The 23,086-nt window shown below is 36.9% G+C and overlaps 1 long non-coding RNA gene across 1 annotated transcript in view; it reads left to right on the top strand.

Moving 5' to 3' along the window:
- LOC134478888 (uncharacterized) overlaps positions 1-23,086 on the top strand; it is a 156,747-nt gene that overhangs the window by 111,635 nt on the left and 22,026 nt on the right. The gene's annotated exons all lie outside the window — the stretch shown is intronic.

The following is a 23,086-nucleotide window of genomic DNA, read 5'->3' on the forward strand; positions in this document are numbered from 1 at the left end:
CAGCAACTGCCTCTCTGATATTCCTTCCATATATCTATGGTTTACTAATTGGCCTCTAATTCAGAGTAAAGAGCCATTTGGGAGGGAGAACAAATAGGATGAAGAGATCAGAGATGGGGAGAAGGAACCTGGCCTTCTGTCTTGGTATAAAAGAAAAGAAGAAATATGTGGTTCTTCGGAAAACACCATGGGAAGATGGCTTTAGTTTTTTTGTTCTCAGGGTGAACCGAGCTCTTGGAGAAGATGCTGAACATCCTTAAGATATTTTCGCATATGGTAAAGTTTCGAGATATCCCTTTTTAGATTTTGATGGTCCTGGGGATTGTATGGCTGATGGTAAATGTTTCCCAGGAAGAGTGCTAGAGTCAGATTGATTTTTAGATGTATAGAAGACATGGAATTTTTCTAATATACTTGGGCTAATGGCACAACGTCTAAATGATATTTTTCGTTGTGGACTTTCCCTCAGACCTTTGGAAATAAAAAAAAAAGCTTTTGTATATTTGAAGTCTAATTTGCACAATGACAAATCACTTTGAGCCTGGAGAACACTTTCTGGAGCCCTACAGAGGTGTGAAGAAATATCCTGAAACCCTAGGGCACACGGTGAACACACCTTTTTGGCAGAAAGAGGAGTTACTTGAGCATCTTTTGACAAGATGGAATGTCCGGCATTGCCTTGTAGGGATTGGCAACTTTCCGCAATTCCTTCGTCAGTTTGGAAAAGTCAAAGGCCCTTTGAACAGATGGAGAAGGTGAGGGACTCACCTGGGGAGTATTGGGAGCTTTTGGTGTCTCTTAGGCAGCAGAAGATGGCACAAGATTCCTTTTGGCAGGAGGGGGAAGATTGAAACTGTCTTCCTTACAGGAGAAGTTTCAAAAGACTCCATCAGAAAGATCAAATCTTAACCCTTTGTTTTTAGAAACTGGATGCCTGTTGTACACTTTGGTAGAGGGAGAAAGTGACTGTTTCTCCCCAGAGTAGACATGTGAAATAAATGTACTTGGGTAGATGGGGATAGTTGTAAAGAATGCTGTTCAGATGCAGTAGATCCTAAGACATCCTTCTCAGATGAGGAAGGTCTTAATGTACCATTTTTATGTGTGGAAATCCTGACTGTGACGTCGGAATGGGGGTAGGTATGAAACTACCTCTGAAGATGTGACCTCTCCTAGAGGATCATGGACTTATTGAGAGGTCTGAGAACCTCACGAGCAGATAAGGATGTTTCGAGATATTGTTGTGTAATTGTGGAAGTTCCAGGAAAAATTTCTTCTGCTGGAGAATTGGAAACAGACTTTCATATAAAAGTGTCAGGTTCCCTTGAATGCTTGATAGGCAATACAGGTTCCAAGGCCCCTTCAGAAGATGAGGTAAAATGCAGAGTCTTTGAGGTATTTGGTAGGTGTTCTGGGTCCACTTGTGGGTATAAAGAAGGCCTGGAACCTCTTTGTTCATATTAGAAAGAGTGTGTAGCTTCTTCTGTAGTTGGGGAAGGTGTCTGATCTTGAGGAGATAAGGAAGTTCCTGCAGCATCCTATGAAGTTTTTGGAGGTCATAAGCATTCTTTTGCAAAAACAGAATCCAAGGCATCCCTTTCCTTAGATGTCGAGGATGGTACAGACACTGGTGTTTGCATATCATGTTCCCCTACTCCACGTTCACATATGGTTGGATCCACAACCTTCTCTACAGACGGAATATGTCCTAGAACATCTTTTGTACATGTGTCACATCCACAAGTTATTTCTAAAGCTGAGGCTATGGGTAGAACTTCTTTTGGAGAAGTTTCTTGTCCCACAGTCTCTTTATGAGATAGAGTACTACTCAGAGAATCCTGCTCAGTTTTGGAAAATTCTAGCATCTCTGATGTATATATGGAAAATTTTGTAGCATCTCCTTTCAGGGCAGAATGACCTAGAGTCGCCTGAGGAGGTTGGGGATGTTTTATCTTCTCTGAACATTGTATAATTATGGAGTCTACATGGATCATTGACATTGTGTTATGAAAATCTTGGCTCATTTGGGCCTGATGACAACTCAGGAGGGTCCTTTTCAGTGGAAGAAGGTATTTGAATAATTCTCTGTTGTATAGAAACATTGGAAGTACTGGGGGAGATGTTAAGGGTGGTAGATCACATTTTATATCTGCAGAAGGAACAAGAGTCCCTTGGGTGGACTCAGAATTTTCTAACACATCTTGAATGGGTGGGGAACTCTCAAGAGTCCCTTCTGAAACTCTTAATGGTCCTTAATCTAATGGTGTACATGCAGAAAATTTTATCTCTGCTTTGGCAATTATGTGTGTTATGAGGTTCACTTGGAGATGTGACTGTATTTTGTTTCCCTTGGACTGTAAGTGATGATTTAAGCTCATATTTTAATAGTGGAGGACTTTGAAGGTCCTCGTGGTTTTATAGGGAAGTTCTGACATCCTCTTTGTCAGCAGAATCAGGTTTCAAACGAATTTAAATGAAGCAGATATCATAAGACACGTTGGTGGAAATGGGGCAGATCTTTGACTGTTTTTGTGAGTGGACATAGCTTTCTGCCCTGCTTTGGAAGCTGGCAAAGGTTTTAAAGTCTTGTGTGGAGATGGGGCAGGACTTAATACATTTGTGGAATATGAGAAATCACTGATATTACCTTTATGATAATAACTTTTGCAGCCCTCTTTGTCTGATGGGGCATTTTGAACCTCCCCTTGACCAGAGGTGTCTTCACTAACGATTTGGAGGAAAATTGTCAATATTAGAGAACTGTAGTATAGGGAACGAACATTTGAAACTCCTTTGAAAACTCTGTGGGACAGAGAGCTGCACACCCAGAAGAGTGGGCAATACTGGGACCTCAGTGTGGGAGAGACTGCCACATCTTCCCACCTGTGCCCACATCCCTACCACAAGAGGAAACTGCGTAGGGCCTCTGGGCACATGAATATAGGAGCAGTCAAGCTGGAGGAGCCCTGCAGTCCAAACTGCACCTGGATCTAAACTGGTCCAAACTACACCCAAATCTCATGTGGGATGGGGAAGTTTTAGACGTCAGAGTGGTTGACACCCATGAGAAATCTAGTCACGTTCCTGACTCAGGAAAAAAAAAAAAACACCTACCTCCATCTGGTCCTCCTGTGCATAGGGACCTAGGAGCAGAAGGGACAGGATATTTCTGGTTGCAGCTTTCATGGAAAGGTGAAAGTGAGCACAACGATCGCCTTAAGGCCTGAGAAAAGAGGTGAATCCAGCTTTTCTGCTGGATGTGACCTGACTGGAGGACTCAGGACATGCAAAGGCAGAACTCCTCTGGGACCAGGCACTATCAGTTTCTAGCTGGTTCCTGAACCTCGCTATTCCCGACCTAGAGCTCCCTGCACCTAGACACTGAGGGAGAGAGAGCTGATCACCCAGGAGTGTGGGCAATACTGAGTGTACAAGGCACAGAGACTGCCACTTCTACCCCCCATTGCCCACATCTCTGGTCTTAGACAAAACTGCATAGTTCCTCTGGACATAGGAATATAGGAGGAATAAAGCTACAGGAGCACCATGTTCCAGACTGTGCCTGGATCTGAACAGAACTGGTCAAAAAGCTCCCTGTACCCAAATCCTGAGCGTGGGGAAACTAGACCTTCAGAGAAGTAGACACTCCTGGGAAACCAGAGGAGACTACTCTCTGCCCAAATTCCTGACTCAAGAGGAAAACACCTTGTACCATCTGTGCACCCTCCCCCCACAGAGGTACCTAGGAGAAGTATGGGAAGTACCGTCTGGTTCCTGCCCACAGGGACAGCTGAAAGTCAGTGGACAGGAGCAACTACATGCCTGAGAGCAGAAAACTCTGTTCCCTTAACTGGGAAAAGAAAACAGGAAAACAGGTCTACAGCAGCCCTGACACAGGAGCCTACAGGACAGTCAAGCCACTGTCAGAAAGAGCAAGCAAGCTAACTCCAGAGACAACCTGATGGCCAGAGGAAAGCACAGGAAACAAACAACAGAAATCAAGACTACTTGGGCTCAACAGAACCCAATTCTCCCATCAAATCAAATACTGGATATCTAAACACACCAGAAAAGCAAGATCTAGATTTAAATTCACATTTTATCATGACAATGGAGGGTGTTAAGAAGGTCATAAGTAACTCCCTTAAGAAAATACAGGACAACAGAAAATACAGAAGTAAACAAGTAGAATCCCTGAAAGAGGGAACTCAAAATTACCTGAAAGAACTACTGGAAAAACAGCAAAACAGGAGAAGAAAATAAACAAAGCCATCCAGGAGTTAAAAATGGAAATATAAACAAAAAAGAAAGCTAAAGGAAGACAAACCAGGAAATGGAAAACCTAGGAGAGGTACTGGGAGTCATATATGTGAGAATCACCAACAGGATAAAAGAGATAGAAGACATCATCTAAGGAGCAGAATATTCCATAGTAATCATTGAGACAACTGTCAGAGATAATGGAAAATGGAAAAGCAGTGAGCCCAAAACATAAAGGATATCCAGGACACAATGAGAAGATCAAACCTAAGCTTAACAGGTATAGAAGAGAGTGAAGACTGTCAACATCAAGGGACAGTAATATTTTCATCAAAATTATAGAATAAAACTTCCCTAATCTAAATAAAGAGATGCCCATAAACAAACACAAAGCCTACAGAACTCCAAATAGATTGGACCAGAAAAGGAAATCATCCCATCACATAATAGTCAAAACACAAAAATTGAAAAACAAATAAAAATATTAAGAGCAGTACGGGAAAAGGTCTAGTAACATATAAATGCAAACCTATCAGAATTAAACCATAATTCTCACCAGATACTATGAAAGCCAGAAGATCCTGGATAGATGTCATACAGACACTAAGAGAACAAAAATGCCATCCCAGACCACTGTATCCAGCAAAAATATCAATTAACATAGATGGAGACACCAAGATATTCTATGACAAAACAAAATTTACACAATATCTTTCTACAAATCCAGTCCTACAAAGGACAATAACTGGCAAACCCCAAAACAAGGAGGAAAGTAAAATCATAGATATAGCTACAAATTAATCTTTTCACAACAAAATAAGGAGAAGGGAAGCACACAAACATTAACTAACTTCCAATTATGAAAATAATATAAAGTGACCATCGCTATTCCTTAATATCTCTCAACAACAATGGACTCAATTCCCCACTAAATATACACAGATTGACACACTGGTTATGTAATGAGGACCCAGCGTTTTGCACTAGAGGAAACACACTTCAGAGACAAAGACAGACACTACCTCAGAGTAAAATGCTGGAAAAAAACCTTTTCAAGCAAATGATCTGAAGAAGCAAGCTGGAGTAGCCATTATAATATTATATAAAATTGACTTTCAACCAAAAGTCATCAAAAAGCATAAGGAAGGACATTTTATATTCATCAAAGGAAAAATCCACCATGATAAACTCGAAATCATAAATATCTATGCTCCAAAAACAATGGAACCTACCTACAGGAAAGAAACCTTACTAAAATTAAAAGAACATATGGCACCGCAAATAATAAAAGTACGAGATTTCAACACCTCATTTTCACCATTGGACAGATCACAGAAAGAGAAATAAACAGAGACATAGACAGACTAACAGAAGGTATAAACCAAATGGACTTAAGAGATATTTAGAGAACATTCTATCCAAACAAAAGGATATAACTTCTTCTCACCACTTCATGGCACTTTCTCCAACATTGATCATATAATCAGTCAAAAAGCAGGCCTCAAAGGATACAGAAATATGGAAATAATTCCATGCACTCTACCAGACTACCATGGGCTAAGGTTGTTCTTCAATAACAATCGTGAAAGTACACCCACATATACATGGAAGTTGAATAATGCTTTACTGAATGATAACTTGGTCAAGGAAAAATTAAAGGAAGAAATTAAAGACTTCTTATAATTCAATGTAAATGAAGGTACATTATACCCAAACTCTTGGAACACAATGAAAGCTGTGCTGAGAGGAAAACCCATAGCTCTGAGTGCCTGCAGAAAGAAACAGGAGAGAACATACATCAGCAGATTGACAGCATACCTAAAACCTCTAGAACAAAAAGAAGCAAATTCATGCAGGAGAAGTAGAAGGCAGGAAATAATGAAACGCAGTGCTGAAATCAACTAAGTAGAAAAAGAAGTGACCAATCAAGGAATGAAAAGAACCAATACCTGATTCTCTGAGAAAATCAACAGGATACATTAACCCATAGCCAGAATAACCGGATTATACAAAGAGTATGTCCAAATTAACAAAATCAAATATTAAAAAGGGAGACATAACAGCAGAATCAGAGTAAATTAAAAAAAAAAAATCATTGTACTACAAAAACCTAGGTTCAACAAAACTTGAAAATCTGGAGAAAAAGGACTATTTTCTAGACAAATACAAGGTACCAAACCTAAATCAGGAAAAGTAAATCATTTGAACAACCCATAATTCCCAAAGGAATACAAGCAATCACCAAAACTCTCCCAACCAAAAAGGGTCCAGGATCAGATGGGTTTATTGCAGATATCCATCCAAAATTCATTAAAAATTTCATAACAATACTGTCCAAACTATTCCATAAAATTGAAACAGATGTAGTACTACCAAATTGCTTTCATGAAGCCACAATTACTCTTATCACTAAAACACAGAAAGACCCAACAAAGAAAGAGAACTTCAGACCAATTTCTCTTATCAATATCGACACAAAAATACTCAATAAAATTCTTACAAACCTAAACCTACAATACATTAAACAATCATCCACTATGATTAAGTAGGATTCATCCCAGGCTTGCAGGGATGCTTTCATATACAGAAAACAAACAACATAATCCACTATATAAGAAACTCAAAGATAAAAACCACATGATCCTTTCATTAGATGCTGAGAAAGATTTTGACAAAATTCAACACCACTTCAGGATAAAAGTCCTGGAAAGTACAGGAATTTAAGTCCCATACCTAAACATATATGGTAAACCCGTAGCTAACATTAAACTAAGTGGAGAGAAACTTAAAGCAATCACACTGAAATCAGGGACTAGACAAGGCTGCTCATTCTCTCACAACTTATTCAATATAGTACTAGACATCTTAGCCAGAGCTGTCAGACACTGAAGGAGGTCAAAGGGATATAGATTGGAAAGGATGAAGTCACATAGCACTGTATGTAGATGATATGATAGCATACTTAGTGACCCCAAAAGTTCCACAAGAGAATTCCTAAACCTGATAAACAATTTCAGCAAAGTGGCTGGGTATAAAAATAACTCTGTATAAAAGCTAAACAAGCAGAGAAAGAAACTAGGGATATGACACCCTTCACAATGGCCCCAAATAATATAAAATATCTCGGGATGACTTTATCCAAGCAAGAAAAGATATGAGCATATGAGCAGAACCTCAAGTCACTGCAGAAACTGAAGGAGATTTCAGAAGATGGAAAGTTCTCCCATGTCCATGGACTGGCAGGATTACTACAGTAAAAATGGCCATTGCACCAAAAGCAATCTACGGATTCAATCCAATCCCCATCAAAATTCCCATCCAATTCTTCATAGAGTTAGACAGAAAAATTCATAAAATCATCTGGAATAACAAAAAACACATAATAGCTAAAACTGTCCTCAACAATAAAACGACTTCCCTGGGAATCACTATCCCTGAACTCAAGCAGTATTATAGAACAGTAGTGATAAAAACTGTATGGCATTGAGAGAGAGGCAGGCAGATTAACCAGTGGAATAGAATTTAAGACCCAGAAATGAATCTATACACCCATGATCACTTAATTTTTGAGAAAGGAGTCAAAACCATCCAATGGAAAAAAGGACAGCATTTTCAGCAAATAGTGCTCTTTCAACTGGAGGTCAGCATGTAGAAGAAGGCAAATTGATACATTCTTATTGCCCTTTAGAAAGCTTATCTCCAACTGGATCAAGGACCTCCACATCAAACCAGATACACTCAAACTAACAGAAGTAAAAGTGGGGAAGCATCTCGAACACATGGGCACTGGAGAAAATTTCCTTAACAAAACACCAATGGCTCATGTTCTAAGATCAAGAATTGACATCTGCAATCTCATAAATCTGAAAGGTTCTGTATGGCAGAAGACACTGTTGTTAGGACAAAATGGCAACCAACAGATTGGAAAAATATCTTTACCAATCCTACAACAAATAGAGGGCTAATATCCAAAATATACAAAGAAATCATGAAGTTAGACTAAACGGAGACAATTAACCCTATTGAAAAATGGGGTTCAGAGCAAAACAAAGAATTCACAGCTGAAGAATTTAGAATGGCAGGGAAACACTTAAAGAAATGTTCAACATCTTTAGGTTAATGGGAAATGCAAATCAAAACAACCCTGAAATTCCACCTCACACCACTCAGAATAGCTAAGATGAAATCTCAGGTGATAAAAGGTTCTGGCAAGGATCTGGAGAAAGAGGAACACTCCTCAATGGTTGGTTGGATTGAAGAGTGGTTCAACCATTCTGCAAATCAGTCTGTAGGTTCCTCAGAAATTGGACATTGAACTACCTGAGAACCCAGCTATGCCTCTCTTGGGCATATAACCAAAAGATGCACCAACATATGTCAAAGACATATGCTCCAGTATGCTCATAGCAGGCTTATTTATAATAGTCAGAAGCTGGAAAGAACCCAGATGACATCAACAGAGGAATGGATACAGAAAATGTGGGACATATACACAATGGAATATTACTCAGCTATCAAAAACAATAACTTTATGAAATCCATAGGCAAATGGATGGAACTAGAAAATATCCTGAGTGAGGTAACCCAATCACATAAAAACACACATGGTATGCACTAATTGGTACGTGGCTATTAGCCCAAATGCTCGAATTATCCTAGATGCACAGAACACATGAATATCAAGAAGGATGACCAAAATGAGGATTCTTCACTCATTCTTTAAAAGTGTAACAAGAATACACTTGTCAGGGAATAGGGAGGCAAAGTTTAGAACAGAGGCTGAAGGAACACCCATTCAGAGCCTGCCCCACATGTGCCCCATACATATACAGTCACCCAATTAGATAAGATGGATAAAGCAAGGAAATGCAGGCTGACAGGGACGGATGTAGATCTCTACTGAGAGGCACAGCCAGAATACTGCAAATACATAGGCGAATGCCAGCAGTAAACTACTGAACTGAGAACAGGACCCCCGTTGAAGGAGTCAGAGAAAGGACTGGAAGAGCTTGAAGGGGCTCGTGACCCCTTATGAACAACAATGCCAACCAACCAGAGCTTCCAGGTACTAAGTCACTACCTAAAGTCTATACATGGACTGACCTAGAGATGGGCTCCAATCTCATAGGTAGCAATGAATATCATAGAAAGAGCACCAATGGAATGGGAAGCACTTGGTCCTGCTAAAACTGAACCCCGAGTGAACTTGATTGTTGTGGGGAAGGCGGCAATGGGGAGGGAGGGGAGGGGAGTATCCATAAAGAATGGGAGGGAGGGATTAGGGGGATGTTTGCCCGGAAATCGTGAAAGGGAACAACATTCGAAATGTAAATAAGAAATACTCAAGTTAATGAAAAAATTAAACAATTAAAGTATATTATGTACATAGAGAATGTATTATTATATAGGGATGCTTCATAAAGTGACCTTAATTAATTTTGTTAGCTACAACAGATCTGCGAATTAGGTGAGATTAATGGGAGCACATTATGTGATTTGACCTTAGTAAATTTAAATTAAAGTGGCTATTTTGAAAAATACTAAGCATTATTTACATGTACAGGCTCAGCAATGAACATCTATAAATAAAAAAAAACTATATATCAAGAAAAAAATAATTAAATTCAACTACATATCTGAACAAAATATTCACAATTGAAGAAACTCAAATCAATAAGAATCCAATGGCAAATATGTATGATCTTTACACATTATGGAAATGTAAAACAAAATTATTTTGAGATTTTTTTCATCCTTTTCAGAAAACTTAGGTTAATAACACATGAGCCAACTTATCTATACTGTGTTATGGAGAGAGGGGAACATTACTATTCTCCTGATGGGAAGGAAACTTCTGTAACAACTTTTGAAATCAGTATGATGTTTCTTCAGGAATATGGAAATGGATACGCCTAATGATATGACTCGAGGACATATGTCCAAATGTTGATTCATCCTAGGTTATAAACCCTTGATTATTTGGAAATATTCAAGTTGTTCATTAACAAATGAAGGGATAAAAAAATGTAGTGTTTTACAGATTGGAAAAAGGAAAGCATGTAATTTTCAGGACAAGGAATGGATATTGTGAAAGTCTTCATAGATGAGGTAATCCAACATCCCCCTTCTCTGGGATATGATGTCTCCACAGGACCAATTGCCTCCCTTCCCATATATGGCTGATGAGGCTGCTGTCTTCTCCATGTGCTCTACAATCTATGTAGCAGAAGCCAGTGACTGACCCAAGTATATTCTAGTTTGTAGTAAATTTCCTGAGCTTCTGAAGGGTAAATGTAATGATTCTGTTGTTCTTCATATTAGGCTCCAATCCCCTTCAGATCCTTCAGGCATTCTCCTAACTCTTCTTTTCTGGCTCTCAGGTTCTGTCAAATGGTCAGGTGATGGCAGAGCCCCTCAGAGGACAGACCTATTACGATCTTAACTGCAAGCACATGTTGAAATCAGGAATAGGGCCAGGATTTACAGTCTGTGGATGAAATTGTTCTTATGGTGGTGTGGTCTCTAAAGGGCCTTTCCTTCAGTCTTTGCTCTGTTTTTGTGTTTGCGTTTTTTGAGGCCTTGGATATTTATAGGATAAAGATTTTGAACTGTGTGGGCAGCACCATTCCTTCACTGGGGGGCATGCCTAGCTACAGGAGGCAGTCTCTAGTGGTTCTATCACTTTGCTGCTTGGTATTTCAACTACCATCATCCCATTAGGTTTATCGGAACCTCTTGCATCCCTGGCACCTGGGACTTTCCTGGGAACATCCAAGTTCACCACCCACCACTGATGCTTATTGTCATACATTCCACTTTTTTTCTGGAATTTTCTCTTGTCTCTTTTCATTGTTGCAACTCCCCCCACTTTGTCTATCATTCTCTACCTCTAAATAAGTCCCTCCGTCCCTCTGCCTTCCATGATTATTTTGTTCTCCCTTCTAAATTGGTTACAAGCATCCACAATTTGGCCTTCTAACATGTTACCCTTCATGTGATAAATGCTCTGTATAGTGGGCAATCTGAGCTTCGGGCTAACATCCACTTGTCACTAAGTTCATCCCATGTTATGTCCTTTTTGATCTATGTTACTTCACTAATTTCCAGCTCCATCCCTTTGCCTACAAAGTTCTTGGTGTCCTCATTTTTAATACCTGAGTAGTGTTCCTTTGTTTAAATATAGCACACTTTCTCTATTTATTCCTCAGTGGAGTGGAGGTAAATCACACTTGTTTCCAGCATTCGACTATTGTAAGTAAGGCTGCTGTGAACCTGTTCAACCACAAGTCTTTGTTGTATGTGGATCAAGTTTGTGTATATGTGTTGAAGTGAGTAGTAAAGCCCGGTCTTCAGGTAAAGCTATTTGCAATTTTCTCTGAACCTCCACATTGATATATAAAGTGGCTATCAGCTACTAATCCCACCAGCAGTGGTGGAGTGATCCCCTTTGTCTACATCCTAGTCTACTCTGCTACTGGATCTGTTTTTTATCTTAGCTATTCTGATTCGTGTAATGTAGAACCATTGGTTCATTTTGATTTGCCTTTCTCTGATAACTATGGATGTTGAACATTTCTTGATGTGTTTCTCAGCTATTTAGATACCTCAGTTGAGAATTCTTGGTTTGGCTCTCTAACCAATTTTAAAACTTTGATATTTGTTTGTCTGGGGCAGTAAGGAAGGGGATATCAATGTAGAGGGGACAACCACTATAAAAGGTGATGGAAGAGGTTAGAGGTGATGGTCAGGAAAGATAAAAACAATTGAAATGCAAATAAATACCCAATTTAATAAAAATGGAATTAAGGAACCTTCCACTTCTAAAATCTTACTATTAATAAATATAGCTTTTGAGATTTTAAAAAATTCATTTCCTATGGAAATTAAAATTGCATATGCACAAGGAAGTCAAGTGCTCATAACTATGTGAGCTGGTTATCTGGAGCCTGAGAATTATACTTGTTTTCTAGATCTACCTTTTAGAATATTTTAGGAGTGTTTTTTTAAATCATTTCTATAAAATATCTGAGACTGACACTTCTATGTTGAATATGTCTAATTGTTATACAAAGATACAGAAAAGTTACTTAATCTTTTCACAAAAATTGTCACATATATTTCAACACTGACTCAATATGAATTAGGGTGGATGTATATTATTAACTTATTTTTTCCATATTAAAGCAAATTCTGTACCTAGTTATTTATTGGCTCTTTTTATTTATTTTATTGTATGAAATATCAAAATTTACATTTGCATCCCATTAACATTTAAATAAAATATTAATTTCATTGAATGTAATATGGCGCAGATGCAGTGGAAAATGGGAGAAATATGAGGTAGGCTGAGAAGCGTACAGTCTCCTCTTTGTGAAGCTTGGCATTTATCAAAATGAGAAAAGTAGAGTGACTGAAAGTCACATGTAAAAACGAAGTAATTACAAATAGTGTATATGTTGTGAAAATGATAAGGAAGCTTCATATTTAAGATTTTTAGTATTTAAAGGGGAAAGTTACTTTAGATTGCTTTTATTGGATGTCTTTCTGAGGAGATTATTAGGTCTTTATAACAAATGCCCAAAGTACGATAAACTGCTATGTTTATTATTTTAAATTAGTAACACCTGGATTAGGCAAATGTTGGAAGAAGTTTCATCCACTATACTCCTGTCTGTTTAGAGATTGGATATGCCAAAATGAAAAGGGTTACCTTCTGTTACTTATTGAATTTTATTTAATTAAATGAGTGTTTTCAAAAAGAAATATTAAAGAATATAACCATAACTGAACAGATTTTTGTCACAGATTATTGTTGTGTTCTCAGTATAGAGTAATTTCATTAGTCATGCAATATTGTTAGTTTATCTGAGTCATTCATCAGATTAAATCATCCAATAACCTTCAGCATGTTCAAGTCAACAACATCCATATGGTAACCTGTACCAAATTTCAACTTTATTTTCTTTTCTGCTCTATTACACTTTGATGCCATTTTTTCTAGTATTTACCATGGATTTATAAATAAACCCGATTATGTAATCCATTCAGAGTCACTTGTAAATATTCTTCAACAACTTTCCCTCATATGAAAGTTCAGGTCTTTTACACTTTTTGTTTAAAATCGCATGAAGCACTTCCTTGTATGAGATCTTCTTCTACAACTCTGCTTTCTATTCCAGAAGTGTTCCTCTTATGATTCCTGTCACATAGACAGCTTTCAGTTTTAGGACTGAGTAGAACTAACACATTGTAACAACTTTGTTTTTCTTGTCTAAAGTTTCAATTGAACAAACTGTTGGTACATAATTTACTAGGAAAAAAATAGATCATTTTGTGCTTGGGGATTTAACTTATTTGTAGAGCACTGCCCTAGCAAGCGCAAGGCACTGGGTTCGGTCCCCAGCTCCAAAAAAAAAAAAAAAAAAAAAGATCATTTTATTATCTCATATAATGAGCACTTATAAAATGATTGATGTTGAAAATAGTACTGAAAGATAGTGATCACATTTGTGACAGAGAAATAATAGTTACCTCTATGAGAGCAATGTTAGTAAAGCTTAAAAGAGAATCATCATTAATAATTGTCATGATAGCATATGAGGATTTATTAAGAATTAAATATAGTGATAGGATTTGAGGTAGAATGCAGAGCAGGGTGGAAAGTGACTGAAGATTTGAACATGGATAAAGAGTTTGATGTTATGCATTTAAGGAACAAAGACAAAATGATGAAAGAAGTTGACATTTTAATGCAAAGGAGGTTAAGTATTTCATGTCTGTTATCGACCTTTGTGGAAGTGTCAAATAGACATTTTATTTTAAAGATTATGGCTGATAAATCTCCCTTTAGGTATTAAAATGTGATCACAATTCACATTTTAAATTTTATTATTTTAAAATTAAAAGATATTTTTACCATTCAATACTAATTATTTCGTGACTGATTATTTTGAGTACGTGCTTTGTCTACTTATCATCTGTAATCTTTCATCAATGTAACTATCCATGTATGAATGTATGTATGTATGTATCTATATGTCTATATATCTTTCTATCTATCACTCTGATCTATCACATATTGAAGTCATTTGATATAGTTTCTACCTCACATAGGTCTAATAGTATCCTGAAATTATATCACATGCTGGAAAAGCTAATTAGTTATGTCTCATGCTAAAACATATATACAGTCACATAACAAAGTAAATATTTGTGATTTTATGAAAAAGATAAAAAATTTGATAGTAAAAAAATTAATGACCCATATTGAATCTATTTTCTGAGCAGTACTTTAAAATGAATCTAAATTAATGAAGCAGCTTTTAAAATTCTTGAGTCCTGATAAATATATGAGAAAAATTTCATAAAATTAGAAAAGAGAGTGCATTTGTATGTTACATATATATACACATATACACATACAAATATATATATATACACATACAAATATATATATATATATATATATATATATATATATATATATATATATACTCATGTGGCCACATACACATATATACATATACACATATATAAACATGTATACAAAATATAAACATATGTCTTTATGTACACATACAAATATATACAAATATACACATACATACATACATACATACACACATACATACATGCTTTTATAAAGCAAAATACTTGGTTTTAAAAGAATTTGACTAGGCATGATGTTTATGGTTTAGCCAAGTAAGAGAAAAATGATGTTTTTGCTAAATGGCTCTGTCTGAGGAATCATTTCTGCTGGTTTAACATGATGATGGTTCTACCAATCTGAATTCTATGTATTTGGGGATTGAAATGATGTCCTTTGCTTCTCTAACTCACTCATACACTTTCTCCAAAAATAAGTAATCCCTTATCACCACAACTAGATGGCATGTGCCTTTAGCCACACATAATAGGAAAATAAACGGAGGAGCTTCATGTCCTACAAACATTATTTTATAAACTTGCCTGAAATCATAGTTTTGATAATTATCATCTTGACCAAAGGAACCATCAGAAATACACATTCACCTTTTTTTAACTAACTGTACTTTCTTTCATACAAGAGTAAGAATAAGTAACTGCAAATGAGGTGCTTTTAAGAGTTTGCAGTACCATTACAGCTCACAGGTTGTTTTTAAACTTTTTATATTGGAAACATGTTCAAAGGATCTACTCTGTCTTGATTTTTCTTCTCTGAGCACATACTGGAATTCCCATTTCAACATTAGCTGCAATAGTTGTAAATGATTGGAATAGTCGCTATCCCTCTGAGGAGAAAATGATGTACAGGACTAATCAGCTACAATAATATGTTTATAGCAGCAGGAAACCTTTCAAACATCTTATATTTTTCAAAGAGAAATCTGGCTATATAGACTATGACAAACAAATAAAGCAAAAGCAACAATGTTTGTGCATCTTGAGTCACTACTAATCTTCAATTCCCTGAGAGAAGCACAGCCTAGAACTTCTATCTGTCTAGGCTACTGACAGAAGCCTTGGCTGTTCTTCTATGTTGTGCCACTGCTGCTCTTCCCAGTTTGTTATGACAACTCTACAGACCTGAACTACTAGTGTATTCATGAAATGTTTGCTAATGGAAAAAGCTGCCTATTCCAACTTGAGAACTGAAATTCTGGGATTTCCTCCGATGAACCTTTCTAAACAGGGCCAGCACCCCCACTCCCATTGCCCCACATCCTTTCTTTTACCTCTGGTGCCTGGTGGGCTACAAGGGAGGTTAAATCTTTTAAGAGTCATTAGCTAATATTTATATTTGGAGAAAATATAATTTTAGTTTGAAGAGCTATCAGCTGTGGGCTCTTTTTGGGCTGTAATATCACTCAGGCATGTGAGGTATGCTGAATGAAGGGACCCTCAGGATGCCAAGTTAATATCAAAGGACAGGTATTTTCTGGTCCTGCATATATCAGTGTATATAAAGTTTTTATCAACAGTGGTAAGAAGCAGGAGGTTTGGGGTCTGGAAGGAGAGAGAAGGAATATGGTTACTATGTTTAAAATGCATGGCTTCTCAGCTCTATGAATTCAAAGAGACCTGGGTCATTGAGGGAGTGACATACACACACCAGAGATGCTGAGCACTATACCAAAAATGGTAAAGTGCTATGTTTTGTGCTGTATATATTTTAATACCAAACCAAACCAAAACAAAAAGCAAATAAAGAATCATGAGTGTGTATAAAGATCTGCTGGAAGAACTTTGTCTGAGGCCCTCAATATTCAACACTAAATAAATAATGTAAAATAAATTATGAACACTCACTCATGGAGCTGGCCACCAAGTAATATTGGCAATACTATTGTGAAACAGCATTGAATCCCATGGCAAGTGTTCATTGCACAATATGTGGAAAATATTTGCATGCTTTTTTTTTTCAGTGGGAACCAAGCTCTGGTTACATGTGTTCATGCATTTGTGTGAATCTACAGCTTCCTGAGGTCCAGGCTCACTGATCATTGATTTCCTGCTGCAAGGACAGCACTGACAGCAGTGAATCATAATAAGCTGTTGTCCAGTGAATGAAGAAGGAAGTTAGGGACTAAATACCAATCAAAGAGTACACATGGAGGCATCCATGTCTCATATATAGAAGATGAAGGCATTGTCCAGAATCAATAGGATGAAAAGCCTTTGTCCTGTGAAGTCTAGTTTCTCTAGTGTAGGGAATGCCAGAGTGTTGAAGTGTGAGTGGGCAGGCAGTATTTGTAGCAAACTCACAGAAACATGGAAGGGTGGATGGGAGAGAGGGGAACCAGGAAAGTGTATAACATTTGATTTATAAATACTTAAAATATTCCATTAAAAATGAAGAGAGTGGGGGAGAAAGGAAGAGGAGGCTATCCTCAAAGGAATGAAAGAGCTTCTAGATGGTGGTTTAAGTTAGAAGATTCAAGAATCTTTGTTATGTACAAAAGGTAAGGGTCAGCAGACTATAGTGATTTATGTTGTTTTAAAAAGTTATTGAAATAATATTTCCATTTTTTATATGAACACACAGTCATTGGAAAGAAAAATAGACAGCTGGTATTGGGTTTATTGGTTCAGGAATCATTGGCATATCTTCCAACATAGCTTAAACCACTCTCAGAAAGATTTTTATGGGATAAGACAGGAATAGAGAGTATTGATTCAGTGTTGGGATACAAGTATCTTCCATGTATTTTCAGTCACATACAAACATCTTTTTAAACTGTGAAAATATAAAATTATTAATTGATTGAATGAAATCATACGGTTTTAATTACTTACATGAAGCAGTTCTGTCTGTGTATATGACTTTCACAATTAGAATAATTTTAGGAGATGAATTCATTTAAGAAATTGTTAAAGGTGCTGTGGTATAGTGGTGGAATACAGCATCTAAAGTCTTACTGTCTGGGATGGAATACTGGCTCTCCATTATCTAATCATGAAGCAAATAAGAATGTAAAGAGACAAGTGCCTCTGAAAAAACACTCACTATAAATATAAAATGCCCGTATACATTCAAAAGAATACTATAAATATTTTAGATCTTCTAAAAGGACATAAGGATGATCATTTTAGACTGGGTTCATATTGCCATACAATATAGTTTATTTAAAATTTAAAGCTCACACGTGTGAAGTTTTGTTTTATCAGAACTGTTTTCCAGCTAGCATGCTTTAATTTTCTACCTGACATACTACTTTAATTCTAACCGATTGATTTTTATTGCAACATTTTATGTTGCCAAATATTTGTCTGCTCTGTGATAGCAACAACAATTTGTGTGCAGGTGTATTTGTCAAACATGTAGAATCAGAATAAATCTGATTCGTCATGGTGAATGGAATTACAATAGGAAAAGTTTACATGATATATTTGGATATTAAGTACATGCATAAAGGAAACTCTGTAGTACATATATTTTTGCAAATTTGTTTGTAAATATTTTGAGATAAATATGTAGAAGCATGCTATTTGAGAAAATGAGAATACCCAATTGGTAAAATGCAAGAAAATATAAGATAATTATTCTGAATTGCAAGGGAATGTAAAATCAAAATTAATAAGAGTAATTTAATGGGATGGCTATTCTTTATGCAATATTTCTATGTCACAGAATTATTCCCTTACATTAGTACTGACCAAACTGAATTTTATTTCTTGTATGACAGTTAAAAAATAAGAAATAACACAAATGTTATCCTTTTAAATTATTTTAAAACTTAGTTACCATTAGATACATATCTCCTTTAATTAGGGTAGAATGACTTTTTTCTAAAATGCTTTTGCTAACTTGAGACATTCAAAAATGAATTTTGCTTTCTTTTTCCAAAAGCCAATACCAGTGTACATGAAGAAAGTCCATCAGTAGTGAGAAAGATAATTGCAGTAGTTATTCAATAATGATTTCCTTTGGTAAGTGAAATTTTATCCAAGTGTTTGAGAATTAATCTAACTATTGTCATTTCCATCAGTAGAGGTAGAAGAAACAATGATATAAAAAAATGGAATTCCCTGCTACAGTAAACTCATTAAAGGTAAACCATACCTGCAAGCTATAGAAACTTTTCCAAGCAATTCCAATTGAAATTCTTACACAAATTCTTTTTATAATAAATGTAGTAAGCAAAATACTCCCATACAAACAGTAATATCTTTGGAGTAAAGTTCACATTAAATACAAACTTTCACTCTAGATATAGAGTCTTATTAATTAATCTATTATTACGTTGGAAGGAATAAAAGAGAATATGGATTGTGTTGGGTAGCAGGCAGCAATCAGAAGTCTCAACCTTTTTGTGGTAATCTAATAGATATGAATTTCATTTCTTCCATGAATATTTCAACAAGATTCTTCCCTTTTAATATTCCCAGTCTTTTGAATTGTTTCAAGATATCACGGATCCCAAAATTGTTGGATTAAAAAGGGTTCACTGTGTCATGATAATAAACTTAGTCTTAGAAATTCCCTGTTAGTTGCTACCTCTGAATAAGGACGTTTGAATCAGATCATGCAACTTGACTCCACAGAGATGTCATCCTTCTCTAATTAGCATTTGCCCACTTTTGTCCAAAATACCATGTCTTAGCCAGAGTTTCTATTGCTGTTATGAAATACCGTGACCAAAAGGGAAAACAGAAAGTTGGGAAAGAAAGTGTTTATTTTAGTTTACATCTTCTTTTTTAAAATTTTATTTAATAGAAATTTACAATCCAGATCTCATCCCTCTCCCAGCCCATTCTCTGACTGTTCTACATCCCATACCTACACCCCACATGCCCATCTGAATGATGCTGACTCCCACACTGCCCCCAATCTCCCAGCCCTCTCCACTCTCTGGGAACTCAAGTCTTTTGAATATTAAGTGCATCTTGTGTTGTGTCCAGAACCAGCACTCCAGTCTTAGAGGCCTCATATCAGCTGGTGCATGATGCCTCATTGATGACTCAGTGTCTGAAAAAAAACTGGGGTCCAGCTTAGTTAACACTGCTGGTCCTCCTGCAGGGTTGCTCTCCTCCTCAGCTTCCTCCAGCTTTTCCCCAGTTCGACCACAGGGCTTAGCAGCTTCTGTACATTAGCTGAGTGTAATTATCTGCATCTGATTCTTTCAGCTGCTTGTTGGGTCTTTCAGAAGGCAGTCATAACAGGTCCCTTTTGTGAACATGACAAAGCATGAGTAATAGTGTCAGGGCTTGGGGGCCTTTATTTAATCTGGTTCCCAGATATGGCTGGTCACTGGAATTCCTTTTAATCAGGCTCTTCACTGGTTTTGCCCTGAAGGTCTTTCAGACAGGAACACATATGGGTCAGAGTATTGATTTATGCATGGCAACCTTATCCCTCACTTGATGCTCTCTCTTCCTCATGGAGGTAGTCTCTACAAGTTCCCTCTACCCACTCCCGGACTTTTCACTGAGTCCGGATAGTCTCTTACCTCTCAGGTCTCTGGAATATTCTAGAGCCACCACCCACCGCCAACATTTTAGCTCCTGAAGTTGCCTCTTTTCATTCATTCTGCTGACACTCAGGGTTTCAGTCCTACTCCCCACCAATAACTCTGTCCCTCTGTCCCTACTGTCTCCTTTCTCACCCAGGTCCCTCACACTTCCCTCCTGTGGTTCATTTCTTCTCTCTCTCAAGTGGAATTGAGATTCTGCACTTTGGCTGTTCAGCTTGTTAAACTTTTATTTTTCCTTTTAGAAAAATTGGATATTTTTGTTTATGTTTCCAATATTATTCACTTTCCAAGTTTTCCAGTAGTAAGCGTCCTATCCCTTCCCCCACCAGTTCTTCTATAAAGGTGTGCCCCCTCACCAACCACTCCCTTTCCCATCACCCCCTGACATTCCCCTACGCTGGGGGTCCAGCTTTGGTAGGCCTAAGAGCTTCTCCTCCCATTGATGTCCAACAAGGCTACATATGCACCTGCAGCCATAGTTCTGTCCATGTACAGTCTTTGAATATTGTTTTAGTACCAGAAAGCTATGGGTCATTGGTATCGTTGTTCTTATGGGATTGAAAGCCCATTCAGTCCTGGTAATCCTTTCTCCAAATTTACTAACAAGAGATTCGTTTACATTCCACTGGTTTGCCAATAACCTTCATTTCTATAATTGGCATGCTCTATCTGTGTCTCTCAGTAAAGATCTATATCGGTTTCCTGGCAGCATGCACTTCTTAGCGTCACCAATCTTATGAAGTTTGTGGCAGATCTATCTATCTATCTATCTATCTATCTATCTATCTATCTATCTATCTATCTATCTATCTACCTATCTCTTTCTATCTCTATCTATCTCTATCTATCATATATATATTTATATTTATATATATATATACATATACATATATACATACTCACACATTAACACACACACATATATATATATGTACATATATATGTATGTACATATATATATATATATATATATATATATATAATTTCGTGGCTCCTACAACTATGTGGTAGGTTGGAACTTTAGGATAGATTCTGTGCAACTAGTTCAAAAATGTAGAATCAGCAAAGGCCAATGCCAATCAGACTCCCTCTTGTTATTTTGAACCTATTGAAGTTGAGGATTCTCTGGACATCAAGCCATTCCTCTTCCTGCCCATCCTCCTGAGTCTTGTGCTTGGCCTGAATAAAGAATCATGGTAAAACCTCCAAAACCCTTAAGTCTGTCCCTGGGAACAGGAAGGTAGATATTATAGAACTGATATCTAATTGGACTAGACATCCACATTCTATAGTCCATGATGTCCTTTGCTTTACTGCTATCTCCTATTTTTGGATAAAATAAGGATTTTGGACTTCATTATTTCAAGTAGGTACAAAAAATTTACACTGTTATATTCACTCTATAGATTGGCATGCTTTATTGCTTATTAATTGCAAAAAATGGAATTGTAAAACATAATTTTTGAGTACACATTCAGGAATGACATATATATATATATGTATATATATATATATATGTATATATATATATATATATATATATATATATATATATATATATTCTCCTATAAGGAAAGTAAAATATGAAAATGAAATACAATATTCAGTCAATTAAAGGTCTGTAGGGAAAATACTGGCCTTTGGGAAACAAAGAAAACCTAGGAAATTGAAGTGTATGTCACAGGAACAGACCTGAGTGTAGAATTGTTATCCAGAATAAACTCCTCCACTCCATGTTCCTAGACCTTTTCTACCCATGCCAAGTGCCTGATTAACTTTCTCCATTCAGAGCATGAAACCATTAATGAAGGAAAAAGTCACTACGTTTAGAGTGATGGAGTACATAAAGGTTTCCCCTGAGTCACAGGAGAGATACCTGGAAAAGGCACTCTCAAATCTGGACAAGGAAAGGAAAGCTGTTCAGCAGGTTGTCCATGGCAGTTCTCAGAGACATCATCATTAGGCCCTATCTGAAAAATATCTTGTACCTGGAGATACCTATCTTCTGTGATGTCACATTTGCTGTCGTGACTGCAACTGCCTCTCATATATTCCTTCAGTACCTCTAGGTTTTACTAATTGACTTCTAATTCATAATAAACAGCCATTTGGGAGGGAGAACAAAGAGGATGAAAAGATCAGATATGTGGGGAATGAAGGAGGCTGGCCATCTGTCTTGGTATAAAAAAGGAAGGAATACATGGTCCTCGGTATAGCTCAGTGAGTACCTGGTAGGGATTTAGTGGGAATGCTAAAGAGATAGCCTAGATCTGAGCCTCCAACCTATGGAAATCAGGATATGGGAGCCTCTCAGAAGCATCTGGACTTCCCTGTTTTTATGTTTCCGAAATCTGAGAGTTTATATCATTAATTTCTTTATTCTAAAAGTCAAATGTTGGTAAGGGCACAGTTGTTTTTCTGAGAGCTCATAGCCTTTACTCTTTTTGATAAGAAAAAAAAGGTCCTAAGGAAAAAGGGAGAGACAGGTATTGTGTCCTACCTCAGAGTAAACTCCTCCATGTTTTGGATATCTATAGTGCAGTCTGGGAAGCAGCAGTGCTATTAGTTGAGATTTCATCATTTCAGTCTTTCCACTAATATTTCCACTGACTACCACTTTACTTCTCTGTGTCACTAGGTATGATTAACTGTCAGTTTTCTCTTCCTTTATTCCTTTGTTTTTTTTTTTAATGTTTTAGCAATTTGTATTGCTATTTTAACTTGATTTTTCTATATTTACATTCAATGTTATTTTGTTTCCCATTTTCCTGCCCATAAGATTCCTACCCGTACCCTTCCCCTTCTTCTCTAACACCACTGACTGTGCCTTCACATTCCCTTGAACTGGGAGACAAACCTAGAGAGGACCAATA

The sequence above is a fragment of the Rattus norvegicus genome, assembly GCF_036323735.1.
Source record: "Rattus norvegicus strain BN/NHsdMcwi chromosome Y unlocalized genomic scaffold, GRCr8 chrY_unlocalized_2, whole genome shotgun sequence".
Lineage (NCBI taxonomy): Eukaryota > Metazoa > Chordata > Mammalia > Rodentia > Muridae > Rattus > Rattus norvegicus.